Here is a 19,020-nt window from a genome sequence, read left to right as displayed (position 1 = left end):
GTGGGCGTGGCCCATGGAGTGTCCACCCCCCATCTAGCTCCTGAACTTCTGGGCAAGAAGCTACAGCCCTTACAGTCTGACCGTACCCACCGCCAAGGGGCAAATCTCAACAGATGATTTAGGTAAAAACTACTAAAATACCAAGAAAGCCAGGCAAAATAGCTGAAACGCTCGGGCAGTTAAAGCCAAATACCTAAACTACCTGGAAAAGTTCAGGCAAAGTGATTGCAAGACTCACAGAACTCAGGTAAAGCTGTTTAGCAGTCGGTGTGAGCAGAGGAACACGCATGGGGTTCGGAATCAATTTCCTGGGTGGACACCTGCTTTGCTGTGCGGTCTTGCCTTTCAGAACCATCATTTGCTCTTCTGTGAAGTGGCGTCAGTAGCATACACCTTGTAGGATTTGGGTCAATAGGGAAGACTCAAAGGGCTGGAGGACTTGGCTGGCAGGAAACTGGGGAGTCGGATTCCACGACCGGCTTCATTCATGGATCTGGTGCCTTGGCAGGGATGGCTGGAAGCTGGACTCAGCTGGGGTGGCACATTTCCACTCTGGCATGATGTCTTACGTGGTAGCGCAGAGTTCCAGAGAATGAGATGGAAATGGAATGGTCTTTTATGACAAGCTTTGGAAGTCACATAGCCTTTTGTCCGCCATACCCTATCGGTTGAAAGTCACAAGCCCACTCAGATCCAAGGAGAGGGAACCAGGCCCTACCTCTCAATGGGAAGAGTGTCAGAATTTGTGGCTCTGATTTAAATCTGACACACTGACAAGCCTTCCAGACTTAAGTCAGGGATGTCCAGGCCTGCTACTCTGTCAGGACTATGCTTTCAGTCCCTATGGTTAGCAATAGGGAGGGTCCTTCCTACTGGACAGATGCAAAACTGTCAGCTCCTTTTAATCCTCAGAATTCAACTGACCTTGGTCTGTGACCCGAGGAAGGGTGTAGATAGAGTCCATTTTCCTGCAGCCCGTGGAGGTTAGCTGGGCTGGGGAAGGGATGAATAACGTCCTCTAGGTTATCCCTCTCTGAGCATTTAAAAAGCGGTAATAAATAGATGAGAGCCTGGGAGGTGTGATGGATTTGTTTTATGAATCATAGAAGAGGCTGTAACTCATGGGGGATTAAGGTTGAAGTAAGTTGTACGGCACTTGCATTACACACAGAGATTAATGGCTTATCACACGAGACCTCACATTAACCAGTTCACCCACAGGGAATTTAATAGCAGGGCCACACGGGCTGATTTTAATTCTCGAACAAATGATCCGGGCTTGTGTGCAGCCTTGATTCTCACCCATGAGCCCCTGTCTGATCAGAGCCACGAGGGCTCAGGAGCTGGAAAGCGGCTTCCCTCTTAAGGAGAAGAAACTGAGCATTCCCAAGGGTACTCAACACCCATGTCCTTTCTGCCCTGTTTTTCTCCTTAAGGCAATGAGCAGAATTTCTTAGGAGGGCTAAGAGGTGATGCCACTTCTCTTACTACCACCAGCTAGCATCCACTACAGTGTCCAGGTTCTGCGCTGAGGGCTTTTTGGATTCTCATTGAAATCTCACGGCAACTGTATGAGATCAGCATTACTGAATCCATTTTACAGCTGAGAAACATGGGCTGGAGGCTGCATGAGCTTATGGAGGGAGCATGGGTTGCAAGCCTCAGTGCATGCTTCCTTCATGAGTATTATTGTTTTGGAGCTCCAGTTTCCTCATCTGTAAAATTGATAATGTCAGTCCTTTGCAGAGGTGTTCTAGGGCGATATGATCACAGTGCCTGGCACTTAGGAGGTGCCCATAAAGAGGTCAGCCCGGGAGACTGCTGGGGACAAGAAAGGGACAGCGGAGGGAAAAGCCAATCTGTGCTTCTGAGACACACCTGGCATCCCGTAGGTGCCTCTGAAACCATATCAAAGAGGGTCAAAGTGGAGTTCAATAGAGTTGGCCTGATGGTTGGATGGATCCAGGCTGGAGAAAGATGAGGTTAGGCTCTAGACTTGACCGTGACGCAAAGCCTCAGGCTAAGAGTACCCAATGATGCGTGTTGCAGGATGGTTGGAAGAATTCAGGAGCTGGACTGGCAACTCCAGCTGCAGGCTGCTATCTGCCCTGACCAGGGCAGCAGCTGTCAGAGGTCTCAGCTGAGCCTGCACATGGGCTGGAGTCACTTGTGTCGCTGATGGGCACCCAGAGGGGCCATGGGTAGCCCTTGACATTTCCTGCCTCAACCTGTTTGACCATCTTCACGTCTCAGCTTCTGTCTCTGCTCCCTTGACCAACACACCTCCTGCCTGATGGGATTAGAGCCTGGGGTCTGGATCTGCCATCACATAGAGTCCCAGCTGTCAGCTTGTGTCCTGATGACTTAGTCAGGTGGAACTCTAAACTTTCTATCCACCTGCTTCCTGGTCTTTACACCCACAGAGACAAAGCCCTGCTTGGTTTTTTGTCACTGCCCAGATCCCACCAGAGTCTCCCAGGTTGCTTAGAAATCTGTTTTAACTGGAACCAACTGGGTTAATACCCATGAGTTTGATTTATTGACTCCTGACGCCAAAGATAGAGAACTCTCCTAAAAGGTTGCTGAACTAATGTTAGGACAAATTAAGACTTTCCCCTTTCTCACAGTGGGAATCATAACACTGACCTTAACTGCATGGCTACCATGCATCAGGCCAAGCTCTTTACATTTTCCACATGTGATAATTCTCCCAGTAAATGCATCCACATCTCCACTCACCCCATGTTCCCCACCTTTCTTGCTTTACTTCTGCCTTTACTTCTGCACTTAAAACCTTTTTCTTTTTTAAAAAAATTTATTCTATTTATTTATTCTTGGCTGCGTTGTGTGCGCGGGCTTTCTCTAGTTGTGGCGAGCGGGGGCTACTTTTCGATGCTGTGCGCAGGCTTCTCACTGCGGCGGCTTCTCTTGTTGTGGAGCACGGGCGCTAGGCGCGTGGGCTTCAGTAGTTGTGGCGCAAGGGCTTAGTTGCTCTGCGGCATGTGGTATCTTTCTGGACCAGGTCTCGAACCCTTGTCCCCTGCACTGGCAGGCGATTCTTAACCACTGAGCCACCAGGGAAGCCCCAAACCTTCTTCTTTATAATATACATTTTTCTAATTGTCTGTCTGTCTCTCCATCCCCACTAGAATGTAAACTCCACCCAGACAAGGATTTTTGTCTTATGCATTTATTGCTGTATGCCCCACCCTAGACAGTATCTGACACACAAATAAATATCAATAAATATCAGTGGAATTGATTGGAAGAATAAATACTCATAAGCTTTCAGAGATCTGGATCTCTCAGATGGCTGTCCTCCATCCTGGGTCCCCTGCTATGGCCTTGCCTGGTTCAGAGACAGTGACCCCTGGGCAGCTCATCTTGGACTTATTGGCCCCTAACCTGGACACTCAACTTTCCTCCCTGGATTTGGTCTTGGCCTCTGGCCCAGGCTTTCCAGGAAATCCAAACCCAGCTGTTGTCAGTCTTGACTTTGCTTCTAACTGATCTCTGAAACTTGGTGGGGCTCTCGCTCCTCTGTGTGGCAGACACATGAATGGCCATTCATATTGGGTCTGTGGTCAGTGTCAATCCTATGACCACACAGCAGAACTTCAGTGGGTCATTCAGTCAACAAGCACTTTATACACAGAGCCAAAATTTGGGATCTATACTGCTTGGGTTCAAGTTCCAACTCTGCCACATATTAACTTTCGGGTAAACTTTCCGAACCTCTGTGTTTTCATCAGTAAAATGGGATTAATGATGCTTAGTTGGAAGCTTTAGTGAGATAAGGTTTGAAAAGCAAAATTAGCTTGGCATACAGTAAACGCTCAATAAATATTAAGATGATGATGATGATGATTTTGGGTGTCAATCACTGGGCTTATTTTTGTGATTATGGAGGTGAATATGTCACAGTCCATGGCTCCAAAGGACCCACATTCTAGAGGGAGAGGCTGAATAATTGCCGGGCAAATATAGTGCAATGTGTTTGGAGCTGTGATAGGATAAACAGGGCACGGTGGGACCACTCAGGATGCCACCTAGGCCAGCCAAGGTTAAGGACAGGAGGCCACAGAAGATCTTTTAGGAAAAGTAATACTTCAGTATGACTAAAGTTAAAGGTTAAAGTTAAAGTTAAAGGGTTAATAGAACTATATGCATTAGTTCTATTGCTGTGTAACAAATTACCCTCCAAACTTAGAGTCTTAAAATCCAAACATTTCTGTTTCATAAATAAGTTCATTTGTACCATTTTTTTTAAGATTCCACATATAAGTGATATTATATGATATTTGTCTTTTTCTGTCTGACTTGCTTCACTCAGTATGACAACTCTAGGTCCATCCATGTATAGCTGATTCACTTTGCTGTACCTTCTGAAACTAATGCAACATTGTAAATCAACTACACTCCAATAAGTTTTTTTTTTTTTAAAAAGCTGGAGGGCTTCCCTGGTGGCGCAGTGGTTGAGAGTCCGCCTGCCGATGCAGGGGACACGGGTTCGTGCCCCGGTCCGGGAAGATCCCACATGCCGCGGAGCGGCTGGGCCCGTGAGCCATGGCTGCTGAGCCTGCATGTCCGGAGCCTGTGCTCTGCAACGGGAGACGCCACAAGAGTGAGAGGCCCGCGTACCGCAAAAAAAAAAAAAAAATCGCATTTCTCCAGCAAAATAATGTTGCTTTACCTGTTGTTTCTTTGGGCCATAGGATTATCCAAGGCTCCTGGTTGATTTAATTCTGCAGAGAAGTGACGGACCTTGGGTCAACGGCATGGAACTTGCTGGAATTCTAGCTCTGTCCCTTATAAACTGTGTGATCCTGGGTAAGTTAAGCCCTTTGTAGCATACACTGTCAGGGCACCAAAATTTATTCCCTCAGATCCCTTTACTGTTTTTTGTACCCACCAGTCAACAGCTAGCACATGTGCCCTCTGGCTGCAGGAACCCCCTCTCTCAGCCCGTGTGCATGAAGAGCTGGTGCTGAAACTACCTGCTGTTGCAGGGGGTATATATTCTGTAGCTTGCTCCCCAGTCGAGACAACTCTGAGGTGTTACCCAATACTGTCTGCAGAGCTTCCCTGTGGGATTGAGCCAGAGTTACCCTCTGGGGGGTCTTTGCCTAATAGTACATTCCTACTGATTCTTCTCCAACCTGTTCTGTTTCTCGCTGCCCCACCACTCCTTCCTGGGAACATATTCAACCATCTTTGCCTCAGACAAACCCAAATGGATGGATATTCTGCAAAATGCCTGGCCAATACTCTTCAAAAAAGTCAAGGTTGAGAAAGACAAAGAAAGACTGAGATTTCCACTCAAAGGAAACTAAAGAGACATGATAATTCAGTGCAATGCACGATTCTAGAGGAGATCTTGAACTAGGAAAACTAAATAGCTTATAAAAGACATTATTGAGACAACTGATCAGATTTGAATATGGACCGTGCAGGTCACAGTATTGTAACAGTATTCAGTTTCATGACTTTGAGAACTGTACTATAATTATATAAAAGAAAGTCTTAGTTCCTAGGACTTAAACACCAAAGTATGTAGTGGTAAAGGTGCATGATGTCTCCAAGTAACTTTTGAATGATTCATAAGAGAAAGAGAGAGAAGGGGGGGAGCAACATGTAACAATTGGCAAGTCTGGATGGAGGATATATAGGAGCTTCTTATACTGCTATCGCACTTTTTCTTTAAGTTTGCAATTGCCTCAGAATAAAAGGAACCTTTGTCTCAGACTCTGATTTCAGGGAACCCAACCTTAGGCACCCTCTGAGCCTCAGTTTCCTCAGTTGCTAAATAGAGATCAGGGTCTTTACCTGGCCAGGCTGTTGCCAGGATTTAGAGCGGCAGATATCTGAGATAAGTCTGGCACAGAGACCAGAGCCTGTATCTCCCGGCCCCGTTCGTTAACCACACATCCTGGAACACAGGGATCAGAAGGCCTGCGGAAAGCTTCCAACACATATTGCAGAGGCCTCAGAGAAATGCACTGTTGTCCTCTGTTATCTCTCTGTGTCCACACTTACTCACTCTGCTTAGCCTGTCTTTTTGGAGAACACTTTCTGGTCCGCAGCAATGGTCAGTGATTTTTGTAGATTAAAAGAAACTCCAAGGGGGAGAAATTTTTCCTGGGGAGATCAAAGAGCCAGCCCAACATAAAAGAAACTGTATAAAACTATATATGGTAGGAACAAAACAAAACAAAAAAGCCCAACCCGGGAGCACAACCCATATGTCAGAGTTGATAAGTCTGAACTTCAGTGTCTCTGCTCTATGGAGTCGCCAGCTGAGGCAGGAATGTTGCCTTGTCCAGAAAAGGCAGCCCTATAAAAGGGAGATTTTTTATGGACTTCGGCACAAGGATGAGGCAGGAACTGTATGCCCAAGGCTTTGTGAGGAATCTCTAGGACTGATGTGGTTTCTTTTCCCCCTACTTTTTTTTTTGCGGTACGCGGGCCTCTCACTGTTGTGGCCTCTCCCGTTGCGGAGCACAGGCTCCGGACGCGCAGGCTCAGCGGCCATGGCTCACGGACTCAGCCGCTCCGCAGCATGTGGGATATTCCCGGACCGGGGCACGAACCCGTGTCCCCTGCATCGGCAGGCGGACTCTCAACCACTGCGCCACCAGGGAAGCCCCTTCCCCCTACTTTTAATCAGTTACTATATAGGTCAGGCTTTAACTGGGGAAACAGAACTAGTAGGAGATACGTCTTAAGATTTATCATAAGGAGTTGGCTGATGAGACAGCGAGGGCTGGCTGGGCAAGTCCGCAATCCACAGGGCAGGCTGGAACTCCTGAGCATGAGCTATTGCTTTTGTCCACAAGCAGAATTTCTTCTTCAGGGGAACCATAGCTCTGCTGTTGAGGTCTTCCAGCTGATTGAATCAGGCCCACCCAGTTATACAGGAAAATCTCCTTAAAGTCAACCGATTATGGACTTTAATCACATCTACAAAATGCCTTCACAGCGACTCCTAGATTAGTGTGTGAATAAATAACTGAGGACTGTAGCCTAGCCAAGCTGACATATAAAACTGACCATCACAGTCACCAAAACCAGATCTTCAGAATTACCCTCACCTACCTCTCTCCAGCCTCGTCTACAAGCCAGTGGCTCCTTTCTGGTATGCTGGCATCCAAGCCCATGGTCTCCAGTCCATTCCAGTGTGATATAATCCACATCAGAAGCCACTTGATTCTCCCCATCAATTATGACATAAACACCCAAATCCTAAACTGGGCAGTTACCATCCTTCATTTTGTACCAAAGCCCTAAGCCACATCAACTTGCTTCTCCTTCTGCACATAACTACAATAGCTGACGTTTCTTGGGCACCTGCCAGTTCCCAGACACTGTCAAGTGCTTTGCCATGCACTGCCTAATTCAACAATGAGAACAATCCTATTTTGCAGATGGGGAGACTGAGACATAGAGAGGTTAGAGGAATCTTTCAGTCACCAAGGTAATAACTGGCTTAATGTACAATCCCACAAAGTCTGACTTCACAGTCCATGACTGTGGGCATTACATTATGCTGCCTTTTTGAAGGTTCTCTTCTCATTTATCCAATGATCTTCTACTTATGCTTCAAAGCCCACCTCAAAAGTCACCTCCTCTCTGAAGCCTTTCGGATTTCATAGAACTTTCAGCCCTCTCTTTTGTGTTTTCCTAGTTCTTGGTTCCCTGCATTTTTCATGTCCCTTTACTATGATGACCTGCTAGTGTGGCTGCAGTCTCCCCCGGCTTGATGTGACGTATCTGCTTCCCAAGGCCCAGCTCAGGGCCCCCATTATTGACACCAATTATTGACACCAGCGGTTGTTGTCAAGAGCTCACTTATTTGGGGATTTATTGTCTCTCTCAAGGCCCAGCTAATGGTTAGTAGGGCTGACAGCTTTCAATTACTCTGTTCTTCCATCTATACCAATGGATTCCTGCAATAAAAGTAGGTGTTGAGTTCTAATTCTCTGAATTGCCATTGCAGCAGAGTGATGGTGGCTAATCATACACTGTAAACCAATTAACAAGGGTGTAGCTCTTAAAGGATCAGGGTAATATCTCCACTGCTCACTTCATCTCAACCACATTTCCTCAGTGTCTCCATGGCTCAACATTCAGGGAGTTATTGGATGTCAAAGCAATTAATTCCCTGAGAGGTTTTGATGATGTGCTCATCTGTGTGCCTATATGAAGCTTTCTGGCATCATCAGGGTAGCTGCAAGGACCCTAATTTGCATGAGACCCTAATGTGCCTTCTGAGACCAATGGGCAAGGAAAGACTCCAGTGCACCAGCACTAAGATTCTCGGATATGGACATCAGATCTGTGGTCAATTTTTTTAATTTGGATTTTTGTAGATTAAATAAATTAATGGACTCATCCTGAGGTAGGTGAGCTTCCAGATGTCCAGGATGAGTGTTAATAGGAGGCGACATTTGGCTGTCAGCCAATCTAGCCTCAGAATAACCTGTGCCCAAGTCCCCAAGACCCCAGGTAGGATGCTGTAAGACTTTGCCTTAAGTGGGGAATGACTCCTGTTTGATGAGTTTCTCAATAATGTGTACCCTTGGTGGGAATGGGGTCATTCCAACCCAGGGAGAACATCATCATAGGGGGATAAATAGAACAAGTGCCGTCTCTGGCAAGGAGCAGAGGGGTGATGCCAAAATGACGCACCGTTAAGGCCAGCATCTTGGTTAGCCTCCCACCCATGAGGATTGCTACTTACGATGGGAAGATTTTACTGGCGGTCACCCCAGACCCTGAGGAGAGAAAAGAGACATCTAAGCCCTTGAAGTTCCCTTTATTCTGTTTGGTAGCCTCAGAGTAAGTAGCTACCTTCATCCTCACTGCAGTCATGACTGGTCTGCCCGGACTTGTATGGTTTCCCGGCCTTCCTCCACCTGTCCCAGTGTCCTCCTCCCGGGAGCTGCATGTCATGGCTTCTCTGGACCAGGAACTTCCCAAGGGTGGGGCCTGTCTCAGTCATCCATGTCATCCTGATGTCTAGCACAGGGTTTGGCACATCACTGGTACCCAATAAATATCTGACGAATGAAAATGAGGTATAGATCGTGGACAAGTTACAGTTGCTTCATCCTTATAGACAAGATGATTGGCTAAGACTTGCTGTAATTTCACTTATGTACAGATACAGCTAAATGTCTTCAGGGTAATGAAGAAACCTGGCACAATCTAGTTATTAATTTTGTGTGGGTAATCATGATGATAATAAGAATTCTCCTCCCCCCACAAAACATTCTGGTTTGGATGTCTGAGATGGGTATTTTCCAATTCTCCTTTTTGCTCTGTACTCTAGGGATGTGGCCTTGAATCCCCAGAGCACTGGTTTGGGAGTTCGAATTAGTCAAATGGACTGGATGATAGATTAACTGGTGGATTATAAGAAAAGTATGAAACTTAGGGCCAAAGAAACTAAGTCTCATCATGGTGATGGCATTTACTATCTATATGGTTTTGGGTAAAAAAAAAATTCTGAACCTCAGTTTCCACATCTGTAAAATGGGTAGAATCATATCTACCATATAGCATTGTTCAGAGTATTAAGGAACTGCAGGAAATATCCTGAGATGAGGAGCTCATGCTGATGGAGGAGATAGAAAAGTAACCAAAATAACTGATCTGTGGGAACTGTATCCTGGCAGAGGTCAGTCCAAGACCAACCGTGGGACCCTTAATTATTAGTGCCCACCTTGTGCTTTGGCCTGTGCAGGGCACAAGGGCCATGATGGTTTATGCCCACACCTGCATAAATATGATGTTCTCAGCTTCCCACAGCCCTTGGCCTGAGTGGATCCCAGTTTGGACTCTACATCTCAGCAGACAATTGTCAGCAGACAATGAGGAAACATCTCTTTGGATGCGAGGTACTGCACACATGTGAATTTATTTCCTAATGCACAGCAGTCACAGTAAATAGGAAATGATAACTATCAGGAAGCAGCATCTAAATAGGTGCAGAAGGGGCTTCCCTGGTGGCGCAGTGGTTGAGAGTCCGCCTGCCGATGCAGGGGACGTGGGTTCGTGCCCCGGTCCGGGAGGATCCCACATGCCGCGGAGTGGCTGGGCCCGTGAGCCATGACCGCTGAGCCTGCACATCCGGAGCCTGTGCTCCGCAACAGGAGAGGCCACAACAGTGAGAGGCCCGCGTGCCGCAAAAAAAAAAAAAAAAAAAAAAAAAGGTGCAGAAGGCACTAGCTTCTGGACACTCAGTGGAAACATGTCACTTTGCTTGTAACGATCAAAACCTGTCCCGCTACTAACCCACATGTAAAAGGGGCACACTCTGTGACCATGTTCAAGTTGGAGGGTTCAGACTGTAAAAGGGGAGGTCATGGTAGAGGTCAGAATAGGAAGTGGTCGTTTGTCCTGCTGGATCCCTCCCCCTGCCCCAGGACAATAAGGATGATTCCTACAAGGAACATTCACATAATGGTGTCTGGGAGTGCGGTCAGACTGAGGGGTGGTCCATGAGCCCATGGGTAAGGAAGGAGGGTGGTGGGTACCAAAAACCTGGTGAGTGAGGTGTCAGGTGATCTAAGCCAGGTCACCAGGCATCTTTCTGTGCCTCAATTTCCTCACTACAGAGCATGGTACTGAGTTGTGTGCAGCAAAAGAAAAAATTGATGGTTGTAAAGTTCTTTGATTACACAGATCACTAAACAATAGCATTTAATTATTTATAACGTGTTTTGAGATCTCGGGGTGAAAGCTGTGACGGCTGCAGCATGTTATTAACTGGTTGTCGGCAACCTTTGCTCAGGGAATAGACTTAATTACTATATCAAATGGATGCAGTGGAGGGGTGAAGGACCTCCTATCCCTGCTTCCACCCCACCCACTTCCCAGCTCTCCCTGGCCAGTAGTTGGGGGAGTGCGTCCACTTGTTCTGAACCCTTTTCCTTAGCTGTGGTCCTTCCTTCCAGCACACCCAAGCCTGCACTCCACCGCGGTTATCACCCAGGAGCGCATTGTGAGCGAGAGCTTTCTGGGCTTTTGGGGTTTGATGAGGCTGCTCTCTGCTGTCCCTGTGTATCAATCACCAGCTCTAATTAGACCGTAAACATCCTTTTTTTCCCCCTAAGCTTGTTGCCGGTCATGTGGCCGATATGTAAATCTCAGTCCTTGGAGCAGTTTAATGGCCATGGTGACCATAGGTAGTAACTCAGGCTCTCCTATAAATGGAAAATAAAAACAACAACCCGTTACTGATGATGGTAGGTCTGCAACCTGCATGGGGAGCGTCGTAAAGTTGAGCGATTGCTCCTGTGCTTGGTTGAGGACAGGACAGGGGAGGGGGCTCCAGGTGGCAGGAGAGCAGATTTGTGACCTGCCATTTCCAGGTTGTCTCCCCATCTCTGTCCCGGCTCCGCACAGCCACAGGTGCAGAACTTCGCCTGCCCTTCGCAGCCTGCGGGAAGTGGTTCTCATCCGGTTCCTTCCCTGCCTGTGGGCAGGGTTAGCATCTACCTGTGGGTCTTCCACCCTCATTCTGAAGCCGTTGTGCAATGCGAGCGGCTGACCAGGGTCACTGCGGTTCTCTTCCCCTCTCATTTGTGTGACCAGTTTTAGAAGGAAATAAAATAATTTGACAGAGTGGAAGAGTGGAAATATAAGTGTCCTGAATGCAAAGATGACAGAGTGGAAATATAAGTGTCCTGAATGCAAAGATGTTTGCCTTTTTTAGTGACGGCTGTATCTCCAGCATCTAGAGCCATGTATGATGTGTAGTAGATGCTCAATAATTTTTTTTGAATGAAGCAATGAATGAATGAATAAGTGAAATCTCTGGATTTGGGGGCTTGGAGCTCTGAATCCCAGCTCTGCTGCTTACTAGCTGTGGGAGAGTTACTTCGTCTTTCTGGACCTCAGTTTCCTCACCTGTAAAATGGAGATCAGATGTCTATATCCCTGGGCTCTTGGGGAGATTAAGAGAGATGACGTATCTAAACATGTCTAGCCCTGGCTGGTACATGTGTTACCACAGGATGACAAATGAGGTTATTGAGGCTTTGAGAGGTTAAAGGGTTTGCCAAAGTTTTCAAGGGGTGGAAAATATAGGAGGGAGAAGCCAGGTCTCCTGAGTCATTCAGATTCAGTTCTCTTCACTGTTCTAAGTGATGTCACAGATATCAGAGGGAATTTGGTGGTTTCTTTCTCCATCTCTGGGGCATTTGGGGGTCTTCAGAACTTGTTCAGATCTGACCTCTACTTTAGCAAGTATTTTATTGAGGTCTATGATCAGCTGGGCTGCAACCGGGGATAGGAGTGAATAAAACCCCTGTCCTCAAGGAGCTCACAGTCTGGTGGAGAACGTAAAGGCGGTGAAAATGACAGTGGGATATGGGCAGACCATAATGGTGCTGTGTACAGAGCTTTGCAGGAATTCACAGGTGGGAGGGTCTAACTCTGTCCAGGGGTATCTGGGAAAGCTTCACAGAGGACAGGATGCAAGATGAGTCTTGAACAACGAGAAGAAATGCTTCTCCAGTGGAGAAGGGAGTGGAGTGGATTATTAGAGATAGAAAAATAGGGTGTGACTTGAAAGTGTGAATAGGCATAGAGTTTTCATGGACTGATGAATGGTTTGGAATAGGGGTATACGGAAGAATAGGAGAAGATCAGGCTGGGCTGGATAATAAATGGCTTTGTAGGCTATTCTAAAGATGTACTTTTTATTAAGGGCACTGGGGAGCCATGGAAGAATATAAGCATAGAGAGTGGCATGGTCCTATTTATGATTTGATCAGATGACTGTTGACTGACTGATGAAAGAAACAAAGAACTTCAAAACTGGGCATAGTAAACTCAGATTCAGATGTGAATGAAGTTAACTGAGACTGTCTGACATACCTTGCTCTCTGCATATGTCATTTTATTTATCCTCCAATGCAGCTACAAGCCAAGGAATGCCAAGGGATGACAGCAACCACCTGAAACAAGAAGAGTCAGGGAAGGATCCTTCCTAGAACCATTAAGAGAACATGGCCCTGGCAACATCCTGATTGTGGTCGGACTCCTGGCTTCTGGAACTGTGCGAGAATAATTTTCTGTTGTTTTAAGCTACCCTGTCTATGGTTATTTGTTACGACAGCTCTAGGAAACTAATACAGCAGTCCTCCAAAGCAGCCTATGAAAAGATGTTAATTTTAAGAAAACAGATTCTGGTAGAGACCGAAGAAGTAACCTTGGTTATCACCCAGTGAGTACTAGGTTTACTAGTAATCAGGTTTCAGATAATCAGGTTATCTGATACCGAACCCATTCTCTTTCCATTATACTGGTAAGAACTTTTGTGAGCAGCTTTGCTGGGAAAGAGGTTAGCCATGTGTGGGAGCTCCACTTCTGGAAGGTAAAGAAGGCGGCAAATTTTCTTTGGGAAACCTAGACGACATTCTGGAAACTCATTCGAAGCCAGTAGAAACCGTTTGACTAGCTTGAGGGACAGTAGGGTCACTGCTTCTTTAGTTTTTCCTATCAATCTCTTGAGTCCCCACTTACATTTTTAGGATGAATCTCCCAATTTCCAAGGACCAACTGGGGTCTTGTTTAGTTAGAAGGTGGTCCATTCTGTTCCCAGATGTCACCTGAGAGAACCAGAAATTCTGACCAGTTCATGGGAGTATCATTTAGGTCCTATCCACATGGTGGCGCTGTTGAACACCAGTCTTGTACAGCCCAAGGAAACAGGGTGCACTGATGTCCTTGCTGGCTGAAATCCCTGCACAACTCGCAGAGGTGGGCCTTGGGTGTGAGGAGTCCCAGAATGGGCCAGGGTGAGCAGGGTTTCATTGCAGCAAGATCCCAGCAGTTGGATTCCCAAGCCTTTATGTCGAATAAGGTAGATTTTTCTCTAAAACTGATATTGAACTAGCCTTCATGATTTGAGGTTATAGGTTCTCCATCCTCTCTTCCATCCCAGGAGGGTGATGATGAGAAGGTGTTTAACTGTATCTGGGGAGACCAGGCTGGGGTCCAGTTACTCCCACAGGGAGACCTTCCTGCACCCTAAGTTTAAGTTAAAATGATACATGGTGTTCCGTGCTTTAATTTTATCAAGCCTATCACATATGTATTCATGTGGCTATTTGTGTGATTTTTTTTGGTATATTGTCTGCCCCTCCTCCCGACCAGGGAACCCCATGAGGGTAGGAATCAGGAATGTTTTCCCACTTCTGTATTCTCAAGGCTTAGCACAGAGCCTGGCACCTAAGGAGAATTTCATTCAAACCTCAGCTCTTTTGCCAAGTATCATGGCTTTGAGATCTGGGGCCAGTTTTCTAGTCGCTCTAAGCTTCTCTTTCTTCATCTGAAAAGAGGAAATAAAAATATACCCACCTCTAAGGAATGTTGAGAGGATTGAATAACATAGAGCACGGAAAACACAGCACAATGCCTGGCACAGAGCAAATACTCGTTATACAGTAATTTTAAGAGTTTCACCTCCTTCCCTCCCTCCTTTCCTTCCTTTCTTCCCTCCCTCCTCTTACTGCTCACCTCCTCACTCTTTAAGAGTTTTGTGTGCGTGTATGTGCGTGGGTATATGTGTTTGTGTGTGTGGATGTGTGTATTTGTGTATGTTGTGTATGTGTTTGTGCATGTATTGTGTGCGTGGAAGTGAGGCATCTGTGCTAACCTCCAGCACAGAAGACTCTCGTGCTTGAGTGAATCGCCTGGCACTGCGAGGACATGTAAGGACAATGTAACCCTCAGAGCTGTCCTCACCTGCCCTGGTGGTAGCTCCACCTCCACAAGCCACCTGCAGGGGAGGTGACCTCGTTTGTGATGAGGGCCGAAGACCACACACCTGAGTCCATCTTTCACCCGCATCATCCTGGGTCTTCTGCCACTCCTCCTAGCCTCTAGGCTCAGCACAAGAGGATGGTGGAAGGTGGAGAACGTAGTGGGTTGAGGGGACTTCCTTCACTCCCTTGGGAACTGCTGAAGGGCAGTCATCAGGGAAGACCCTAGGGATGTCACCGACTAGTGACCTTGGCAATTTGTTAAGCTCTTGGTGCCCCGGTTTTCTCTTCTGTATGAAGGGAATTTTTGAGTTAAGAGTAGCACGGAGGGCTTCCCTGGTGGCACAGTGGTTGAAAGCCCGCCTGCCGATGCAGGGGACACGGGTTCGTGCCCCGGTCCGGGAAGATCTCACATGCCGCGGAGCGGCTGGGCCCGTGAGCCATGGCCGCTGAGCCTGCGCTTCCGGAGCCTGTACTCTGCGCAGCGGGAGAGGCCACAACAGTGAGAGGCCTGCGTACCAAAAAAAAAAAAAAAAAAAGAGTAGTACGGAGAGTCTTAAACAGAAACGTATACCCAGGTCAGGTAGCCAAATGAATGAAGGAGGCTAATTTTAGGGAAGATTGCCGTGGGAAAAATATCCTGACCCAATGGGGCAGATGTTCTTTAACTTCAGCCAGCTGTCGCTACGTGAGGAGTTGAGTTCGGAACTGCTAGCTTTCCGATTATTTAAGAGAAGGTAGAAATCTGGACTTTTACAGGAAATCCCTCAAATTTTCACGTTGGCAAAACATTCAAGTTTTCTTAAAATGTTGTATGTGGCATAAATAAAGCATCTCTATGGTCCAGATGTGGCTGTCAGGTGAGTATTTTGTGAGGTGCATATATGAAATGCTAAATAATATATATATATATATATATATATATATATATATATATATATATATATATATATATATATATATATATATATATATATTTCAAGTCGGGTGCTGCTTCCCCTGGGATAAAAAGGGAGAGAACTGGGGAGAGGGAAGGAAACAGAAGGAAGGTGTGGAGAGGGAAGGGGAGCTGGGAATAGTTAAGAGATCTTTAGGGGCAGTGAAGGCAGAGATCCAGTTGTGGGAGTGTGTTTGGCTTCTGTCTGTTCACACTGTGGAGCCCCCAGGACAGAGCCAGCCCTCGTTTCCACTGATGGGGTAAAAACCAGCCCACTGCCTCAGTGTGGTGATGTTCAAGATGGGGGCTACCAGGGTGTCTGAACTCTCACATTTCCTTCTGGGATCAGAGGGTAGGGGGCTCCTATCCTTCTCTCACCCACCATCACTGAGCTGCAGGATATGGTATCTGCAAAATAAAGGGGATTCAATTCAAAGTTGGAGGGATCCTTGAGTGGTTCAATCTGGCATCTGATGTCACCAGACTAAGCCAGATGACCTGCAGTTTGGATCCGGATATCCTCCAGTACCTGATGGGACGGGAGCCAGTGTGGGGAGGTGGGGGCATGTGTCAGTGAGATCAGCTGCCCGCCTCCCCAGATGCTCTCTTTCAAATGCGTCTCAGTCAGTGTCTGGGGAGCTGGAAGGTCCTGGGCAAGTGACTTCAACTTCCTGAGTCTCAGTTTCTTCATCTGTAAAATGGGAATAATGACAGCTGACTCTCACATTTGTTAGAGTGTCCGGTAGGCACATTTCATCTTGCATTTGCCAGTGTTACACGGAACTGGTCACCATGCTTACTTCTCCTCCAAGGAAGGGGACTTGTAAGCTTTCAGAACAGTCCACCTAAGCCTGGCCCTGCTCCTTATTCCAGAGCAAACACCCAAGAGGTCTCTGGCCTCTGAACCCTATATTCATTATGCAGGTCATTTGTTGACTTTTGTAATGTAGAAATCAACCCTCTCACTCCCAAACAGCTTAGGTATCTTCAGATTTAGGATTGGCAGAAAGAGAGGCAGAGGGTGGCTGAGGTTGACATGGAAATGGACAAAAACTTAAGAGAAGGGAAGCTGTGATGGGAACGGGTGGAATGTGAGTGAATTAGGTTGACAAAGCTTTTTGAGCATTTAATATGATTCTAGGTATCTGCACAAGGTGGTTTGTGATCCACTCCTAGAGCTCACAGGCCATGAGGGAAGCCAGACCCTGAGCAGAAATGACAGATATGGAGAAAGCTACAAAGGGGGATGTTCAGGGTGCTGGGTGGAGGGTGAATCCAAGGAAATCTAGCACAGTCTGGTGCAGTCTCCAAAATGAAGCATGTTAGTATTTTAAATAATAATAATAATAATGACTAACAATTACTGAGGGCTCACTATGTGCCAGTGAGCCCTATTTTGGTTGCATGATCTCATCAGATCCCCAGAGCAACCACCGAAATACATACTTTATAGGAGTTATGGCTCTGGGAGGTGAAGTAATGCCTGTGGTCACTTGGCCATCCAGTGGTGAAGTCAGCTTTGGATTCAAGACCTCATGATTGTACAGTGCACAGACTCAGGGAACTCTGGGCTCCAACTAGTTCTGTTTGGAGGTTGGCAACCTGGGTGACACCAAGGGCAACCCCAAGGGCATGAAAGGATTCTCATAATGTAGGAGGAGAGATGCTGGAAAAGTAGACACACTTGAAGAAAAGGCTGGAAATGAGGGAGGGCTACTTCCATCTCTTCTCCTTGACTGGCCACCTTGTTGTCACTTTCCTTCAGGGACACACAACCTCTGGATTCATTCAAAATTCCTGGGAGGATTTTTCTCTAGGAGGCTCATACCATGTATGTAATTAGGTCTCCCATGGTGTTTCCAACTTTCCCTTTTTATTTGCTGTCCATTGAAGTCGAGGAGGTGCCTGAGGTCTACTCCTCTAAAGAGTGAAGGATGAAAGGAGTTGCTGGATCTCCAGCTCTCTGAGCTGCCACCTTGGTCTTTATAGAATATTTCAGAGACCAGCCCATCAACTCAGTGAATGAGGAGGGAGCATATGTTCGAGGTCCCTCCAATACTCAGACAATACCAGAGGCCCACAGGGGAGGAGAAACAGCCCCATGGCATAAAATCTTCCCAGACTTAGGGATAGCATGAAGCCTGACCTCTAGGAGGGTGATTGGTGTTGGAACTTACTTTGTTTCCAGACTTCAGAGATGCTTGCGTGCATGACTGTGACAAAGGGGACTGTCACAAAGGGACTGTCAAGCCCCTGTTGGGACTTGATCATCCAGGCAGGGTGAGGGTTGAGCGAACTTTTACTGGGCTTGGTTGAATCTGGACAGTGAAAAGGAGAAGAGGCACAAGGCACATTTTAAGGACCGAAGTAGACAACTCCTCTTTGTGGTTCTGAAGGTTCGGACACTTTCTTTTAAACTTCTGTTTTCCTTCTTCAGCTGGAAGGGGTCAGAACCAAAGCTGAAAATGGTGGCATCTAGACATGAGGCTGACTTCTCTGTAGGGGAGTTCCCCATCTCAGACTGGCCAAGGTGAGACTTGGGTGCTGGGTCAGCTTGGCGAAAACTTCGTAAGAGAGCCCAATATTTAGTAGTATATTCAACAAGAATGGATGGCCCCTTTCTCGATGTCAGGACTTGTTCTGGGAGCTGGAAATTCAGAGGTGGTAAGGATGCAGCCAACCCTGATCTCTCAGGACATCGGAACTGATGCCAGAGAGAATACACAGTCAAATAAGATATCCCCGTGTGAAGACTTGAAACAAGCCTTCACAAGATTTATGTAATAAAAAGTCTTACAAGATCTATGTAATAAAGTGCTGTGGTTTTACACAGAGAGGAATGACTATTCTTCTAGGTCAGACAAGGTGGCTGGGACAAGCTTCAAGAGCTTTGATTTAAACTCTAAAGAATATGTAACCTGAATAAATCTTGACGCCCACATGGCTCAGTACGATTTTGGGGTTGTGACACAAGAAAGAGTGAAAAAAGTAAACTTTATTCAGTTCCTGGAGGAAGTGCTAAATGGGAGAGGGCTACTCTTATAAACATCTCTTCTCCTATATAGTTTCCCCACTCAAAGTTCTCTACACAGCGGCTCCCCCAAACTCCCTCTATTTTCCAATCTCCACTCTCAATACCACAAGCTTTGCCTACTCTGAGCTCTCTGGTATTTTAAAAACATGTGTCTATACCTCAGCTCTTTGTTAACTACATAGCCCAGTCTCTGCATTCTGTGGATATCTTAATGAGGAATATTGCCCTGATTCTGCTTCCTAAGGAAGTAGGGAGGGGAGAAGATCTGGAATACT

General features: G+C 46.6%; 1 long non-coding RNA gene across 1 annotated transcript; it reads left to right on the top strand.

Annotated features, from left to right (window-relative positions):
• The first annotated feature begins 7,359 nt into the window (after positions 1–7,359).
• Positions 7,360–14,314, top strand: LOC141276615 (uncharacterized). Its single transcript, XR_012326511.1, has 3 exons — positions 7,360–7,474; positions 9,801–9,899; positions 12,928–14,314. It is a non-coding gene; the product is annotated as an uncharacterized lncRNA (long non-coding RNA).
• The last annotated feature ends 4,706 nt before the right edge of the window (positions 14,315–19,020 follow it).

This window comes from Tursiops truncatus, chromosome 15 (assembly GCF_011762595.2).
Source record: "Tursiops truncatus isolate mTurTru1 chromosome 15, mTurTru1.mat.Y, whole genome shotgun sequence".
NCBI classification, from domain to species: Eukaryota; Metazoa; Chordata; class Mammalia; order Artiodactyla; family Delphinidae; genus Tursiops; species Tursiops truncatus.
Note: the sequence above shows the minus strand (reverse complement) of the source record. Positions and strands in the feature narration are given on the sequence as shown.